At 40.2% G+C, this 19,596-nt stretch overlaps 1 long non-coding RNA gene and 1 pseudogene across 2 annotated transcripts in view; one reads left to right on the top strand and one right to left on the bottom strand.

Annotated features, from left to right (window-relative positions):
• The window catches only part of LOC306642744, an 838,964-nt gene that overhangs the window by 340,238 nt on the left and 479,130 nt on the right, over positions 1 to 19,596 (bottom strand). The window lies entirely within an intron of this gene.
• Positions 9,942 to 15,448, top strand: LOC306642625 (annotated as a pseudogene). The gene is made up of 2 exons: positions 9,942 to 10,007; positions 14,651 to 15,448. The product of its transcript is annotated as an uncharacterized misc_RNA (transcript).

Below are 19,596 nucleotides of genomic sequence, written 5' to 3'. Positions count from 1 at the left end.
CATCATCTCACTCTTCTGGTTGTACCCAATATAGAATCACAGCAGTCATGTAATCACTAATGCACAGAAAATAATAAGCTTCGATTCATTCTATTATTCTTCCTATCCCCATATCCGCTCCACTCCCTTTACTTCCCTGTCCAACCCCAAGTACATCTGCCCTAGTCCCCAGCCCCTTATTGTGAATTAGCCACCGCATATTAGAGAAAACATTCAGCCTTTGTTTTTTGGGGATTGGCTTATTTTGTGTAGCATGATATTCTCCATATCCATCCATTTACTGGAAATGCCATAATTCTTAAGGCTGAGTAATATTTCATTGCACACACACACACACACACACACACACACACACACACACACACACACATACACACACCACGTTATTTATCCATTCATCTGTTGAAGGACATCTAGGTTGGTTCCATAGTTTAGCAATTGTGAATTGAGCTGCTATAAGTGTTGAGTGGCTGCATCACTCTCGTATGCTCATTTTAAGTCCTCTTTATATAAACAGAGGAACAGCAGGATCAAATGGTAGTTCCATTCAAAGTTTTTTGAGGAATCTCCACACTTCTTTCTATAATGGTTACACCAATTTGCAGTCCCACCAGCAATGTATGAGTATACTTTTTTCCTTACATCCTCACCAACATTTATTGCTGCTTGTTTTCTTGATAATTACCATTCTGACTGGAGATGAAATCTTAGATTAGTTTTCACTTCCATTTCCCTTATTGCTAGGAATGTTGAACATGTTTTCATATATTTGTTGACTGATTATATTTCTTCTGAGAAGTGTCTGTTCAGTTCCTTAGGCCATTTATTAATTGGGCTATTTGGTTTTTTGGTGTTCAGTGTTTTGTGTTCTTCATATACCCTGAAGATTAATGCTCTATCTGAGGTATGTGTAGTAAACATTTTCTCTCATTCTGTAGGCTCTCTCTTCATGTTATTGTTTCCTTTGCTGAGATGAAGCTTTTTAGTTTGGATCATTTCATTATTGATGCTTGATTTTATTTTTTGTGCTTTAGAAGTCTTGTTAGGGAAGTCAGTTCCTAATCCACAATATGGAGATTTGGGCCTACTTTTTCTGCTATTAGGCATAGGACCTCTATTCTAGTGCTAAGTCTTTGATTCACTTTGAGAGTTTCATGCTACATATGGATTTCCAGTTTTCCCAGCACCATTTGTTAAAGAGACTATCTTTTCTCCAATGAATATTTTTGGCACCTTTGCCTAGTATGAGATAACTGTATTTATGTGGGTTATTTCTGTGTCTTCTATTCCATACCGTTGGTCTACATGTCTGTTTTGGAGCCAATACCATGCCATTTTTGTTACTGTTACTCATGTAGTTTAAAGTCTGGTATTGTAATGCCTCCTGTTTCACTTTTCTTGGTGATGATTGCTTTACCTATTCTGGGCCTCTTGCTTTTCCAAATGAATTACATGATTGCCTTTTCTAGTTCTATTAATATTGCCATTGGGAATTTAATAGGAATTGTATTAAATCTGTATAACACTTTTGGTAGTGTGGCCATTTTGACTATGTTAATTGTGCCTATCCAAGAGCATGGAATATATTTCCATCTTCTAAGCTCTTCTTCAATTTCTTTCTTTAGTGTTCTGTAGTTTTCATTGTAGAGGTCTTTCACCTCTTTTGTTAGATTCCCAAGTATTTTATTTTGTTTGAGGTTATTGTGAATGGGATAGTTTTCCTAATTTCTTTTTCAGTGGATTCATCACTGATGTTTAGGAACATGTTTGGTTTATGGATGTTGATTTTATATCCTGCTATTTTGCTGAATTCATTTATGGTTTCTTTAGTTTTCTGGTGGAATTTTTTGGATCTTCTAAATATAGAATCATGATGTCATTGGTAAATAGGGATAGTTTTGAGTTCTTTTCCTACTCATATCCCTTTAATTTTTTTATCTGCCTAATTGCTCTGGCTAGTGTTTTCAGGACTATGTTGAACAGATCTTATGAACAAAAACTACACAAAAAAACACATAGAACTAAGTAAGATAATCAGTAATTTTATACTTAATGGAAATATGTAGACTATGTCATCCATCAATGAGCAAATACACTTTCTTCTCAACAGCACATGGATCGTCCTCTAAAACAGACCATATCTTAGGCCAAAAAACAACTCTTAGTAAATACAAAAAACTAGATAATACCTTGCATTCTATCATATCATAATGGAATGAAATTACAAATCAACAATAAAATAAAAATAGAAGCCACTTTAATACCTGGAGATAATATGCTATTGAATGACAAAAGGACAGCAGAATAAATCAATGATGAAATTTTAAAAATACTTAAAGGTAAATGAGAACACCTATAGAACATGTCAAAATTTCTGGGACACTATGAAGGCAGTGGTAAGAGGAAAGTTCATTGCACTGAGCTCATCCCTTAAAAGAATAGAAAGTCATCAAATAAATGACCTATCATTACAACTCAAATTCCTAGAAAAATAAAAAATAAATACCAAAAGTAGTAGAACAGAAAATAGTTAAAATCAGAGCCAAAATCAACGAAATTGAAACAAAAGAAACAATTCAAAAAGTTGACAAAACACAACGTTGGTTTTTTGAAAAAATAAATTCCATTGATAAACCCTTAGCGACACTAATGAAGAGAAAGAAACAGTAAACTCAAATTACCAAAGTTCATGATGCAAAAGGAAACATTATGACAGACACTACTGAAATATAGAAGATAATCTGAAACTCTTTTGAAAACATATACTCCAATAAAATAGAAAATCTCATAAGCATCAACAAATATCTAGAGAACTACCAAAACTCAATCAAGAGGACATACACAATTTAAACAGATCAGTTTCAAACAATGAAATGGAAGATGCCATCAGAAGCCTACCAACCACAAAAAACCCAGGACCAGAAAGATTCTCAGGTGAGTTCTACAAGACTTTCAAAGAAGAATTAACACCAATACTCCTCAAATTATTCCATGAAACAAAAAAGTAGGGAGCCCTTCAAAACTTATTCTAAGAGCTAGTATCACCCTGATACCAAAACCAGGCAAAGACACATCAAGGAAAGAAAACTTCAGATCACTATCCCTCATGAACATAGATGCAAAAATTCTCAATAAAATTCTGGCAAATCACTTACAAAAATGTATGAAAAGGATAGTGCACCACAATCAAGTGGGGTTCATCCCACTTGATGCAAGGTTGGTTAAACATACAGAAAGCAAATGCAAGGTTGGTTAAACATACAGAAAGCAATAAACGTAATTCATCACATCAGTAGACTTGAAGACAAGAACCATATGATCATCTCAATAGATACAGAAAAAGCATTGGACAGAATACAGCACCACTTCCTGTTCAAAACACTAGGAAAACTTGGGACAGTAGGAACATACCTCAACATTGTAAAAGCTATCTGTGCTAAGCCCAAGGCCAACATCATTCTAAACAGAAAAATGGAAAGCATTTCCTCCAAAAACTGGAACAAGACAGGATACCCTCTTTCACCACTGCTATTCAACATAGTCCTGGAAATTGTTAGATCTCAGTCTTTTGAGACTTCCCCATGCCCTCCTCTACTCCCTCCACCTCATTTCCTTTCTTCTACTGTTTTGGTCTCCCTTCTGTTTTCATGAGATCCCTTTTAAAAATTCCTTTTCCTCTTAAGCACCTGCCCAAGAGAGGAAAAAACATCAAATCTTCAACTTTGTGAGCCTGGCTTATTTCATTTTGCATGATGTCCTCTAGTACCATCCACTTACCAATAGATGACAATTTCCTTTTTCCTTGTGGCTCAGTAGAACTCCATAGTGTATACATACCACATTTTCTTTGTCCATTCATTGAACAGACACCTAGATTGGTTTGCTGACTTCACAACTGTGAATTATGCTGCTATAAATACTGGGGTGCATGCATCATGATAGCATGCTGATTTTAGGTTTGTGGGACAGACTAGAAAGTATGGAACTGTGGGGTCATATTCTGGGTCCATTCAGACACTGATGGACGCGTGGTGTTTGCAATAGTGTCTAGTGGTGGTTCTTTGCATTCCCACCAACAATATGTGAGTATTCCTTTCTGTCTACCTACACACCAGCATTTATTATCATTTATTATCATTTATAATGATGTCAATCATTTAGCTTGACAGTCTACCTGGGATGAGATGAAAACTCAATGTAGTTTCAATTCATATTTCTCTGATTGCTAAGGATGTTAAGCATTTTTGCCATGTATTTGTGGTCCATTTGCATTTCTTCTTTTGAGTAATGTCTGGTTAATTCATTTGACCCAATGTTGATTAGGTTACTTTCTCAATATATAATCTTTTGGGGCTTTTTAAAATATATTTTGGATATTAATTCTCTGTCAGAGTAGTTGGCAAAGACATGCTCCCATTCTATAGGCTGTCTTTTCATGATCATATTTTCTTAGCTATGCAGAAATTTTTTAAAAATAGAATTACACCCCATAATTACTTGTTTTTATTTCACTCATAATACTCATATCACAGAATTGTTGAGAAGATTAAACAAAATAATATTTGAAAGTACTTAAAGCTTTAGCAGTCCTACATAGGAAATGAGTGCCTCTGACTGTACGTTGGAGTGTTGAGCCTGTGTCCCCTCCTAAAAGGTGCAAAGTTTTTCCACTGATCCCTTGGTTTTTGATTCACTTGAGAGTGCACGTTTGTGTAGGTGAGAGATAGGGATGCAGTTTCATTTCATATGAATATCCAGTTTTCTGAACACCTTTTGTTTAAACAGCTGGTTTTGCTACATCGTAGGTTTCTGGCATCTTTGTCAACAATCAGATAACTGTGTCTGCATGGGTGTTTTGTATTTTATCATTTTAGTCTTCCTGTCTGTTACTATGCCAATTTCTTCCTAATTTTGTTATTATAACTTTGTTGTAAAATTTAGGGTTAGGAATTCAGAATGCTCCACCCTTGTTCTTTATGCTCAGTGTTCCTTTGGTTATCTGTGTCTTTATTGTTCCATATGAATTTTAGGACTGTTTTTTCTAGCTATTTCAAGATCATTATTTATCCTTTGACAGGGATTACAGTGAATCCATGCATTGCTTTTGGTAATATGGCCACTTTGACAGTATTAATTCGGTCTATTTCTGGGTTAATCAGTCATCTGTCACAGTATTAAAATATCTGAGATCAGCACCATGAAAGGAGGAAAGATTACATTGGGCTCATTGTTTGGAGGTTATAATCCAAGGTTGCTTGGCCCTGTTTCCTGTGGACCCGTGGCTGACTAGTAGAATATGCTAGAGGAAAACTGCTCACTTCAACATGGCCAGAAATCAAAGAGAAAAAGTAAAGGGGTAAGGGTAGTAAAAGGCCCAGGTCCTAATATCCCATTCCAGAGAACAACCCCAATGACATGATTGACTTCCACTATATCCCACCTCCTTAAAGATCCCCTGACCTCCTAATGGCATCATCCACTGGAGACCAAGCTTTTAACTCATGAGCCTTTCCAGAAGGTGATTATCCAACCCTTAGAGGGAACTGAGATTCCCCCCACTTACTCCTTCTGCCATTTCACACACAAAGGGTTACCTGCTCAGCAACCATCCCTAGATAACAGCCAGAAGGAGAATCAGCCTAATGAACCAGACACAGAAAACCTCAGGTAAAGTCCCAGAAAGGATGGGCAGGTTATAGGGTCCTCTGGTGACCACCTTCAGCTTGTAGCTCACTGATAGGTCAGCCACTCCAGGGGAATGGAGAAAATGAAGAAGGTGGCACCACACTGTAAGACAAACATCAAGCAGGGATTCCCTTCCCTCAGGAAGAGAATCCTTACCCTTCAGAACATGGAAAATGTTACTTCAAAACATGATACAATGGAACAGAGCTACCAAGACAGAAACCAAAATCTTCTCTAAGGTTTGGGGTCCCTGCAGATCCCTTCTAGATCTGAAGCCTCAGGTTTCCATAGGGAAGGGCTGCCTGATCTCCACCAGCACACACCATCCATGACACAGATGGAAGTGGGGGAGAGGTTCTGTAGGATTTCAGCAGCCTCACAATGTAGAGCACAGTATTTTCATCCACCAGCTTACCCTCAGAGAAGCCAACAGCATCTGTAGCTGCCCAGCTGATTCTCAACTGTTGACATGGAAGAGCACTTTTCCCATCTCAGTTACTGTCTAGGAAACCCCACAATTTTATGCTTGCTGCCCATCACAAACATGACACCATTAAAAAGTTTCTGCCTGGACCACACACATGCTGAAGAGGAAACTGCCTCCCTAAGGAGCATACACTGCTGAATCCACCTGCATGAGGAAGAGCCAGAAATCAACAGACATGCAGGTTCTTTGGCCCTGAAGAATGAACTAACTCACTTAGGAGCAAAGCAGTGGATCAGAATGACCAGGGTCAATGCCTTCCAAAAGGGTCTCTGATGCCCCACTCACAATACATGTAGAATCTCCAAGATATCAATGCATTGTTACCTGAATAGGTTTCCTTCACACAGATGCCTGGTCATAAAAATAGTATGCACACACACACACACACACAGGTGGTGTCCTAGTGAACACTTAAGATATAATCCAGAGGAAGGTAAGGAAGTCTTGACTTTTAGTGTATGAGGTATATCTATCTCAAGACTAATTTCAACCTTATGAGGGGATGCCACTGAACACCAAATTTAAAGGGATGAGCTGCATCAGCTACAGTAGCTGGTTCCTGTCAGCTCCAGCCAACAAAGTAAATGTGCACAAAATTCACCTGCCCTCAAATGTACTAACTTGAATTGCAACCTCAAATACAAAAACAAAACTGCATTCACATCTCCAGACAAAAATACACATCAGAACTTCTGAACATATGCACAACTGATATCTCCACAATAAACACACAGAAACACCACTGGTTACTACATAAATTTTTGCAGAAAAATACCCTATTCTTCCTAAATGTTCATGCACAATCCTATGATTATTCATACATGTACAACATGGGCTGGGCCCACACATGTACAACAAACACACTGCCTATGAATACCCAATAAATATCCTTCAGGCACAGACTACAAAACCAAAAAGTACACAACCAGTCACCTCTTGAAATAAAAATAAAACCACGTGAAATCCCACAGTTCTTAAAATACATTAATTCCACAATACATAAAGACACAATTGTCTCCCAAGCACACAATGTACCTCTTGCATCTTCCAAAGTACACATGCCAAGAGCCCCATGAGTCCAAGACACACTCAGCCACCAACAACCTAGACTTCTCAAATGCGTGAGACTAACCGTAATTATACACCAGGACCACACATTCTACTAACATCACCAAAATCTTCAAGAATTATGTGCAACAATAAACACAAACACAATTCCTGAGCATCTTATTTATACACAAATTCTAAATACAACATCCACAAATCCATGAACCTGATCACTGTGTGCCTACACACAAAACACAAAAATGATAATATTGCATGCATGAGGCAGAAAGTTCAATACAAGCACATGAAAAACCACGCACCCATTAATCTCTATATATGGATCAATATAGACATACTTTCCACAGAGTAATGGACAGACACACAAATATTTCCAAAACATGAATATAGAGATTCCCTAAAACTACACAGTATTCCACATCTCCAGAAAGCAACCTGCCAAGTTCTGCAAACAATCCTATATGCTCCTAGAAATGTCACACATTCTCTGAAGAAATACACTTTCAGTACTCCTAGCAACCTTATTCCCAATGAAGAAACTTACAGAATTAGTGCACCCATGTTCAAATCCAAAAACCAATTTGCATGCCCAAGACACAAAATATCTCCAGCACATCATATAAAAACTACATAAGCTCACTTACAAATTTCAAATTATCACACCCTACTAGAACAAACATTATTTCTATTCAAATAATAACAAAGAACTGTACTATTTATCTCTAAAACATACTAACAGAATTTCCACAGCCCCTGTTTAAAAGCACAATGTCACTTTTCCATCCCATATATACATTCCTTCCTTCCCAGTTACATACAAATAACTTTCTACTTAATACAGACATCAACATCAGACATCAACTTCCGAGTCCCTTGGATACACATACTAAATGACACCTAAATATTCTGCCTTCTCACAACTATTGCTAGTACATGCAACACAAATAGAAACACGCACACATGTGTGCAAAAACACAAAACACACATACACACCCCTGCGGTGTTGAAGCCAACACAAACTCAATATACAAGTAACTTCATAGGCATCTCATCTCTACGCAGTTACCCACTACATACAAATAGGCAAATATCCTCAAATATACAAAAAAAAAAAACTTATACTACCTTCATATACAAGCTCACACATTCACAAAAATGAAGAAATAACTCCTTGTCTTCCAAAACATAGAACCCTGCCAACTCCACACTATGCTTGAACATATTCATCCTACTACACCACAAAATTAGTAACTGACCAGCCTTCGTGCACTCAAATGCATATACACAAGTAATCAAAAAAAATTTTTTTACAAAACCCCACATTACCAAGCACCATGTCCTGAAAGTACAAATACCCCTCCTCCAATTCCCAGCTCTCACAATCACATTGCAAACCCAGAGAAATATACCCAAACATGTTCCTTAACATAACCCATATGCAAACACACACATTATACCCAAACATCCCAGGGTGCATTCATGGACCAAAACAACGACAAGACCACAGGTAAAATATTACAAAATCCTATTGCAAACACCTAACCCTAATTCCCTCAGTTTATTTCAGTGGTCTCTCACACCCTCCAAATACACTGAAGCCTACAGAGTCTCACAAAAACTGTCATGACTTTCCTTGGTCTCCTATACCCACCCAGACACCATCATGCACACTTGTGAATACATACCAGACTCATCAGTGGGTTGACCCTGAACTCTGAATGCATGTCAACACATTAGGGGCACTGCCACCCCACAAAAGGAAGAGTGACAAACCATTCATGCCCTCTGAATTCCTACCATCCTTACAAAGACAAGCACAGCATCTTATTTTCTTTTACAAATCACCACCCATTGATTATCATGCCCCTCAAAACAAAAGGAAAACTTCTTTGCACCTGGAAATACCTACAAGGACTTCCCAGTAACCCCCCAACACACACGAGAGCATGCAATCAATTTCACATGTGCAATCGATGAATACCACACAATTTAATAACGAAATATCAATCTCTTTATTACAAAACGTCTTTAGGTCAGATGGTTCTCATCCAATCATCGAGTTCATTTTCCAGACTCTTCCACCACAGCCAACCTATGACTGTACGTCCATCATGACGCAACCACAGCAGAAGGGCAAAAGCGACTAGGTAGTCCCTTTTGCAAAGTCGCCAGCGTCACCGAATAGGAGTGTCCTTCTGCATAAGGACGCGGAAGCCGCTGACAATCTCCAGCACGCACACGTCTCACTGGGAGGGTCCCAACTCCATTGACATGGACACCAGCCACCTGCAGAGGAGACGCCGCTGCTCCTACACAGCGGAGGCTCCGCTCTCGCACCGCCTTGGCGACCAACCTCTCGCTTCCAGGACAGGAGGCCGCGGGGCCGCTCAGGACCTGGTCTGGGCGCCGCCCGCGTCCAGGTGAGAACAGGCCACGGGCGGCGGCGCTGTAGCAGACACACGACGGGGAGGCCCGCCGCCCAGGACGGAAGACCAGCGCACGACGGACTCGGGAAGGGAGAGCCACGCGGGTCCAGTACCTCTGGGCTGGGAACCCACTCTGGATGCCGCTTTGAGAGCAGCGCCGGTAGTTGGGAAACCGCCACCCGCGCTCGCGCTTGCGCGGCGCCTGGCGGCAGCCGCCACAACCAACGGTTGGACGGCGGCCTGCGAGCGCCATAGTGCCTCTGGCCAAGGACCTGCGCATGCGGGAGGGCTGTCAGCGAGAAGCGCGGAGAGCCCGCAGGACAGATGGAAGTGCATCTGGTTCTGTGAGGTGTCTCCTGCAAGGCGGCTCCTCTTTGGGGAGCCTCGGGCTGCTCCTTCTTCCAGCGAGCGCACCTGAAACGACCGCTGTGATGTTCACTATTACAAACCTGCAGTTCCTCCATTGGAGACCTCCCTGGCTGCAGCATTGCAAGCTCTCTACCCTGAAGCACAGGCTCCTCACTGCATTCTTTTGATTCTTGTTCACTGGTTCAGAAATGAGTGTGTGCTTTCCTTCTACTCCATCTGTAGGTTCCATTAAAGAGCAGTTCTGGCAAAGGATTTTTAGGTCTGGGTAACACTCTAAAACGCCCATTCCTTGATTTTTCCTACTTCATTTACCCTACTCATATTAGACATGGAGAACTCTCCTGGTCTATAGGAATGAATGCACGAACGTTTTCTTTCAATGTGTTTGTTAAACCTTTAGGCTAGGCTTGACTATGTTGACCAATTTACTCAGAAAGAGCAATTGTATACTCTCCTTGTTTGTAACTTTGGTAACATTTAAAATGTGTACCATGGACACACTTGGCATTGTAACATGGAAAAAGCATCCACTCCCTTCATGCTTATTCTGACAATTCAGGTAATGTGTATCGCTTCCCCACAAAAAAATGATGTGCAAGACAGGTCATGTATGCTGCTGTCAAGTACCATCCTGGGTGAAGACAGAAACACTCTAATGGAAGCAGACAGGATTTCTGCCATTCCTCCAAAATTCCCAGATTGGGTGGAAGAGCTTCCATCTTGTGAAGCTGATCAGTCATGTTCGGACATCTTTTTTGTTTGTCTTTGCTAAGCAGTCAGTGTTAGACTAGGAATTTACAATAATAAAGGTCAGATGGTAGGGTAGAAGGACATATAATGGCCACTTGGCACAAATTGAATTTGGGCTAGTTGGAATATATATGTCCAGCATCTTGGCCCAGTGCAACTTACTGCAGGCAGTTGAAGGATGAAACCAGTGACAATGCCCTTACTATGAGTATGGAAGGGCCCAGAATTTGGTCTTTGTCTAGCAAATAAAGCTTCCTTTAAAAATCCAGTCTCCATCATTCCTTACAATGAACCATGATTTTTTTTTTTAAATTGTAGAATAGGAAAAGAGAGTTTTTGCACACAGCACATTTTACATCACTAGTTCAAAAAAAGAAACACACCAGACCTAATACGAATTACATGAATGAAGACTGGGATAGAATGAGCAGACTTGACAAGTGAAAGAAGAACCTGTTAGCAGTGTCTGACATAGGGAATCTCTCCCTACCTCTCATCTTCTAGAAGTCTTTCTACTGCCTGGAGACCCTGTTCTCTAAGAAGCAGCCACCTGGAGTTACACAACCAGCCAGAATGCAGCCCTTCCTTGCTCTCCCCTGGACACAGACTTAGACACTACACTGCCCTGTGTCCACCTAGGAGCTTCTACAATTGAATTCTCACTCAACCCCAACAGCCTATTGGTTATTTTATTTAATCTTCATATCACTAATTTCTGAAACCCAGAGGGAAAAAAACTTGTCAGTAGTTACTGTAAAACTAAAATTCCTGAGACCAAGGATATCTTAAGGAAATGGGTTATAAAACCATTACAGGGGCTAATAAGAAAAAGGACCAGATTCTAGGACAAGTTTCACATCAGCAAGGCCATATAGCAACTTCAAAAATGTCCACTGGGCCAAAGAGACAAGTGTGTGTTTATAATACTTTAGGGAAGGAAAGCAATTTGTTTGCCTTGAACTTCCATTGACTGTAGATAAGGAGGTGGGGATAACTTGAATCACAAAAAGCTTTGGGATAAGAGGATAGTGCAGAATGGGGAGTACTTGCTGTTTCTGGATTGATCAATGTTCACAGTACAGAGAGTTTTCACAGAGTTTTAACAGGGCATGTTATGCCTGCTGGTCAGCCATGTGGGATTTAAGTCAGGATTTCAGTATATATGCAGGAATGTGCAAACCCAAAGCTTTATTGATTAGCTCCCCTTAGCTGCCACCCCACTATTACTGATCCTTGTGATTAAAGTTAGGAAACTTCAAAAATTTTTTATCAATATACTAATGAATAAAGACCTAAGCTAAGCTTTGTTAGCTTCCTTTAAGTGAAATATGAAAAGACTCACATACTAAATGAGATATAAATTTGTATCTTTCTACCAAAATGACATATAAATCTAATACAATCTTGAAAAGCAGCAGGCTTTTTTTTTTTTTTTTTTTTTTTTTGTAGGAATTAACAAGCTGATTGTAAAACGTATGTGAGAATTCAAATGACCTAGTGTTGAGAACGGGGTGCCATCCGTGCAGCCCTCTTGTATAAACAAGCTATTTTGTGAACCGGACCCCCAGGAAAAGGGCATGCAAGCACTGAGGATGCCGGCAGCCACAGCGGCGCCTTCGAGGGCCAGTACAGGTCAAATGGGATGTGCTGGGCCCCGGGCTTATCAAGGCTGTTCAGAGATATCTACCTGAGGAATGTGCAGCTGTCCGGAGACCCCATCTATCAAGGACAGGGGAACCTAGCCCTGACCCCTCTCCCTCATAATTCACTCCTTCCCTCCTCCCTGCTCCCTCCAGGACCGTTCAGTTTTGGCGGGACCCAGTAAGATTCAAATAAAGTGGAGGGACCAAACCAAAAGAGGACAAATATTTAGCTGTGTGAATTTTAACCAATAATGTACAGGTCCTTGTGTATGAATGTTGGAAAAAGCTCTTAAATAGAGCGCTTTCTCACCACTCGGGGCCGCTCCCTCCCCCCAGCCATTGTATAGGTCTGAGGGGCTGGTTGCGGTCCAGGCTCAAGCTTGCTTTAATAAAACCTCATTTTGTAATTTGCATTACTGTGTGTTCACTTTGACTCTCCAGGGATTAGTCGGAATGGGACCCTAACACTAGAATAGATAAAATAATTTTTGAAGAAGAGCTAAGGATTTATATTACCTGATCTCAGGGATGAAAGAATAATTAAAGCTACATTAATCAGGGTGGTGGGGTATCAGCATGGAGGCTGGCATACAGACCAGTGGAACTAAAGAGAGAACACAGAAACAGATCCACATACAAATGGTCAATTGATTTTTTTAAAAAAGACTCTAAGATGATTTAATGGGGAATGAATGGTTTTCAAAAGACAACAGTAGAACAACTTACTATTCAAATATAAAAATATGACCTATGAACTTCATCTCACATCACGTATATAAAAGGTTTGGATTGTTATGGGGCACAATTCAAGAACAGACCGATCACCACTAAGAAGTCCAACTTTGAGAGTCTTTATTAAGCCTTTATTAAGTCTTTATTAAGTATTTATTAAGAATCACTGTCTCACACAATGCCCCAAAAATGGCTATTGGGAGAAGAGCCCCAACCATAGGATTGCAGGGGTTCTTATACCATAAATCAGTACATCAATCATAAATGTCTGTTTCTATGATTCAAAATTAAAAACTAACATCATGAGACCTAAAATCATTAGAAGGGGGAAGTGAATCAAAATGACCCTATCTAGGTACAAATGAAAGAATGATTACTAACATCTAAACAAGCATTGTTGACATCACCGTTCACATGGTGCATTGTTTAGGAGAAATAGGAAACAAAAAGAGAACAATTGTGCATCATATAAGAATTGTCATTTTTTCATTTTGTATTGCTAAACATGTCATGCTAAGTAACTGATGATGGGTACAGAGGCAGGGTGTTCCCATGGAGAAGCATTTCCTACATAACATGGAGTCCCAGAACAAAATGGATTCTATTTAGTCATTGCCCATATACCCTGGCCTATAACTTTTCCATGGAGTCAAATCTGTCAGTTTGTCACAGGATTGTGATCCCCAAGATGGACATGTAGGTCGTAGGCTCCCGTATCTGCAAAAGAGACTTTGTGCTTGGATAAAGGACCTTCTCAAAGGTAATAAAATCAGGTCTTTCAAATGAGATTGTCCTGGACTAGTTGGGAGTCTCTATATCCAATGACAAGTGTCTGTACAAGATGAGGAGATACAGATGAGAGGAAAAACAGTGGAGAGAGGCTTGGAAAGAAGTGAGGGAAGCCTATATTATGTTTCCACAAGCCGAGAACACCTGCAGCCCAGGAGCTGGAAGAGGTCAGGAGGATTCTCCCTCAGAGCCACCTGAGGGAGCAGAGACCAGACAACACCTTGATTTAGGCTTTGGGCCTCTGGAACTGTGAGGATGTAAATGTCCGTTGTTAGGAGACACCTTGTACATGACCATGTGTTATAGCATCCCCAGAAAACTAACAGAACACACAAAAGTTAGTTCAAATGTCTGACAGGCCTAAATTTAATCTAGGACTATAATCTAATCTAGAACTATAAAGTTCAGAAAATGAAACAGGAAAAAGTCCTCATGACCTTGATTGAGGTAAGGAGTGATTTTGTTTGAAACAGAAAAAAAAAAAAAAAAAAAAAAAGTTAACCATTAGTGAAAACCAAAATAAGTTACAACAATTTCTTTTAAAAATACACTACTAGGGAGCAGCTGAGGAGAGCAGGAGGAGGTGGTGGCATCAGGAAGATGCTCACTTTAGTATAAATTGCAATCCATTAGGGATCCTTTCTCAGACTCAAGTTAGAACTGAGAGTTAAGTGAGCCACAATTGCTGCACTGAACACCTCAAGGGGAGAACGGATTTATCAGCAGTGAAAAAGAAGAGCTTGCTAGAAGTCAAAGGAAATAATAAAAAGTCCAGCACCAGGGCTCCCTCTCCTACCAAATTCAAGAACTGCTCTGATGAGAAGTCCAAGGATTGCTCTAAAGACAAAAGGAACACCAAGGAGTCGAACAGGACTGTGGCAGGGATAAGCCTCGGAAAAGGCTCAGTGCTTCCAGTGGAAGCAGCAGCAGTACAGTCTCTGTGCAGTTCCACCTCCAGCTCAGGATCCAGCAGCAGCACAGGTTCAAGTGGTGTCTACAACTCCTCCTCTGCATCTAGGGACTGGGGAACTCCAGCACATCCCACAGCTCCTGTTCCAGCAGCTCTTCCGGATCTCCCAGCCCTTCTTGGCACAGACATGGCACAGGTGATGCTTCTGCTCCAAATATAAACCACCTAAAAAAGATGAAAAAAAGAGGAAAAAGTGGAGCCCTTCCCCTAATCCCACCAAAGTGCTTGTTGGAAGGCTCACCAGAAATGTGACCAAGGATCTTATCATGGAGATATTTTCCACCTATGGAAAAATTAAAATGATTGACATGCCTATAGAAAGGATGCATCCTCATCTATCCAAAGACTATGCAGTTGTGGAGTTTGAGAATCCAGATGAAGCTGAGAAGGAACTGAAGCACCTGGATGACAAATTGGTGGCCAGGAGATCACTGCTACTGCTGTGTTGGCCCCCTGGTCTAGGCCAACCCCATCCCTGCAATTCAGCCCTACCAGGAGGAGGAGGATGCCACCTCCCACTTGGCATAGGTAACCCCTGCAGATGAGGATGGGGTGATGCTTTCTAAGTTGCAGCCCCCCCATGAGCAGGCAGTCCTGCTGTCCAGGCCACTGCCATCACAGAAACCTCTCCAGTTCTAAGTCCTCCAGATAAATAAAGCCACCAAAACTCATCTATACCTTATGTTCCACCCAGCTCAGTGGTGATACTTTCCTAGCTGAAGGAGGGTGGGCAGGAAAGGACCCCTTACTTGGGTAGGCTTCAAAGGCAGCAGTTGAGGCCTTTTATCTGCAGGCAGGTTCTGGCTGCAGAAGTGCTGATGGTTCAGAGTTGTGCCCAGTGAGGTGTGCTGCAGTTTTCTGGCTAGAAAGCTCACCCATTTCCATTCCTAAGTCTGTTCAGTGGCAGAGCCAGCCAGGACCAGCAAGTTTCCAGGTGGCAGTGTGATCCATACTATTCACAGATGACCTGAGCCAGTCTGGCAAATGCAAACCTGGTAACACCCTTTCTGTTGCTGTGCTATGTCCACAGGAAGGGGGACCAAGCCCCATTTCTGTTAGGCCTGACATTTTCCCCCCTGCTTGAATTCTCTTCCGACCTCTAGGATTGTCCCTCCACCTGTTAGTTGCTACAAATGGTTCTGTCTTTCTACGCCCTCCCACACACCCCTGCCCCACATGTCCCTTACTCTTGGAAATTGGTGAGCAACTTGCAAGCCAGCTCTGCAAGGTCATGACTGCCATTATGGTGGTCCTTCAGGATACCTTTGAGATGTGTACATTGCTTTTTTCTCTCTATTATTGTACAGTCAGTACTATAACCTTTGTTTTAAATTTTATAACTTTGTAGCATTTTAGATAAGGTTGGGTTTATATTTGTTGTGTAGTGATGAAAATGTATTGAATAAACCTAGGATGAGAATGAAAAAAAAATTACTATGAATGTAAAAAGCAAGCCAGTAACTTGGGAGAAACATCTCACAATACAGATACCTGACAATGAACTCATATCTATATGTACACAGCAAACTTGCTGTTTTGTGGTAATAAAAAAAACTAATTAAAAATTAGGTAAATTATTTAAGTAGACATAAATTGGGGTGGGAAGGTACTGGGGATTGAATTCAGGGGCACTCGAACATGTAGCCACATGCCCAGCCCTATTTTGTATTTTATTTGGAAGACAGGGTCTCACTGAGTTACTTAGTGCCTTGATTTTGTTCCCTGCCATCCCCTGTTGTGGACAGGCCCAAAAATACAAAGCCTGCTATTAGAACAGAGACCACATTTACAGAAATAGGTGCTACTGTAATTTGTAACAAAGAAACAGAGACTGAATGGCTTAAACAGCAGAAGTTCATTGTCTTACAGCTCTAGAATCTGGAAATCTGATGCCCAGCCACAATGGCTTCTCCTGAGGTCTCTCTCCATGACTTTTAGGTGCTGTCTTCTCCCTGTGTGCTCACGTGGTGGCCTCTCTGTGAGTGTCCATGTCCCAATCTTCTCTTCTTAAAAAGATACCAGCCTGGGCTGGGGAGATAGCTCAGCTGGTAGAGTGCTTGCCTTGCAAGCACAAGGCCCTGAGTTCAATCCCCAGTACCACAAAAAAAAAAAAAAAAAAAAAAGATACCAGCCAGATTGGATTAGAGCCCACCTGAAGAGATTCAGCTTACCTCTTCAAAGGGCCTATCTCCAAATACCATTACATTCTGAGGCGCTGGAGGATAGGACTACAAAATGTGGTTTTGAGAAGACACAGAGCAGGTGGGCCAGCTGTGGCAAACCTTTAGATATTGTTATAATCATTCAAGGACAGAATCACGGTTTAGAGACACTAACAGCCATGGTTTCAAAGCACATGTTTCTTTTATACTCATCAAAAATAAAAGTCATTCATAATTTATCAATTCTTCTGATGGGTTCAATGTTATTACAAGAGTCTTTAAATGAAGAAGAGATGGGATCCCAGGTCTCTGAGGAATCAATTCCCAGAAAGCTTCACCAAAGGGCAGATGCAGCCATGCTGGGTGCCCAAGGAGGGCACAGGCACCAGGGATCGGCACTGGCTTGTGGATTCCATAGGACTCTTGTCCTCTGGACCCTTCCTAAACCAGTGGGTCCTGACACTTGTGAGACTCTGTGATCCCTCCCTCTTCTGGGGATCTTCCTGGGAAGTGACTGCCTTTTTCCCACATGGCTGCAAGCTCCTGGTGGCAAAGTGCCTGTCACTTCTTGATCTTGCACCTTTGTCTCCATGAAGGTTCAGAGTTTTCCAATCCTGTCCCAATGAGAGAATGCTTTAAAAACACTTTAAATGTGTTTTTATAGTACAGTCATGCTATTAAGCTTCATCCCAAAATGTGAAGCTCCATCATCATGTTTTCTCTTTGGTTCTGTAGAAGCCACAAATGCACACAGTTGGTGAGGGTCACTGCTCTGTGGCTTTTTGTTTCTTGTAATGTCTTAGATTTGGGGATCAGGGCAATGCTGTCCGTGAGGAGGTGAGATGGGATGTGATTCCTCTTATTCAATTTTTCTGGAAGAGACAGAGTGAAACTGATGTTATTTCTTCTTGAAATATTTGATAGAATTGACATTGAAACTATTGGGGATTGGAGATTTTTTTCCTCATGAGTTGTAATTGCCAAGTCAATTTCTTTGATGGTTATAGAACTTTTCCAATTCTCTGTGTTCATCTTCAAAAAGAGATTTGTAAATATGATGCTTTTGAGGAATGGTCCATTTCACCATGTTGTTATTTGGTGTGCGTAGAGTTGTTTTAGCATTTCATCCTTATCCTTTCCAGGTCTTCCTGGCTTAGGGGGAGAGATCCTGTTTCAGTCAGCTTTTTCACTGCTATGAAAAAAGACCTGAAAAGAACAATTTTCTGAGGGGGACAAAATATAAACCTCAAAGTCACACCCTCCAGTGACCCACCTCCTTCAGCCACACCCTACCTGTCTACAGTTAACACCCAGTTAATCCCTATCAGGGGATTAATCTCCTATCAGGGTATTATGTTAAAGTTCTCATAACCCAAACTTCACCTCTAAACCTTCATTGTCTCACACATGAATTTTGCAGGACTCCTCATATCTCCATCATGACAGCTTCTCTTTCTGTCTTTCTAGAGATTTATTAATATATTTATTAATATATTTTAAAAGAACTACCTTTAAGTGTCATTGATCTTTCTCTGCTGTTTTCAATTTCATTGCTCTGTTCTTATCTGTTTCTTTCCTTCTGCTTGCATTGGGTTTAAATTTTTGGTCTTCATTGTCCATTGTCTTAAAGTGAATGCCTTTAATTGAGTTATGTTTTTTTGTTATCTTTTTATTAATTAGCTGAGTTATCATTTTTGAGTTATCTTTTTATTATTTAATTATCCTTTCTGTAATGTGGGCATTTCAGTGCAATAAATTTCCTTCTAAACACTACTAATAAATGTTCACACCTTCATTTTAAACCTTGCTGTTCAGCTTATTAAGGTGATTTTTTTTTTTTTTTTTTTTTTTTTACTTACCAGTTTTATTCCTTAAACTCAACTCTAATCGATTTTGGAATTGTTTTGTTGACTGCAGCATCATTGGTTGTGATCTTTCAACATCAGTTATTTGGTGTGCTTGGAATAATATATATAGAAATGCTGTTTATTTTTTTATCCAGTGTATTGACAACTTAATAGTTTATACTTCCTGATGGGCAAATTACATTTTGTCTGAACTTCATCCTACTGTATTACCCATTTGTTGACTGTATTGGAAACACAAGCATTCAATAAGTATATTCACCTTCTAGTAAGTAGATTGCCTTTCTGCCATGTAATTATCTTTATAATTTGTGACATTCCCTTAACTATTTTTCTAGTAATTTCATATTATAAACAATAGTTTATATTGTGAGAAGTTGTATGTTTGCCCTTCTTTACCCTACTTAAACTGTTAATTTGAGTAGATTTTATGGTCTTTGGTAGTATACATGTGTGTGTATATATCTATATATATACATATATATGTATATATATATATATATATGCTTCTATTTATGTATTTTTTGGTCTTTAAAATTTTTTTAGTTGTCAATGGACCTTTATTTTATTTATTTATTTTTATGTGATACTGAGAATCAAACCCAGTTCCTCACACATGCTAGGCAAGCACTGCACAACTGAGCCACAACCCA

This window comes from Sciurus vulgaris (assembly GCF_902686455.1).
Source record: "Sciurus vulgaris genome assembly, chromosome: 13".
Taxonomy (NCBI): domain Eukaryota; kingdom Metazoa; phylum Chordata; class Mammalia; order Rodentia; family Sciuridae; genus Sciurus; species Sciurus vulgaris.
The sequence above is the reverse complement of the archived record's forward strand: the minus strand, read 5'-3'. Positions and strand labels throughout refer to the sequence as shown.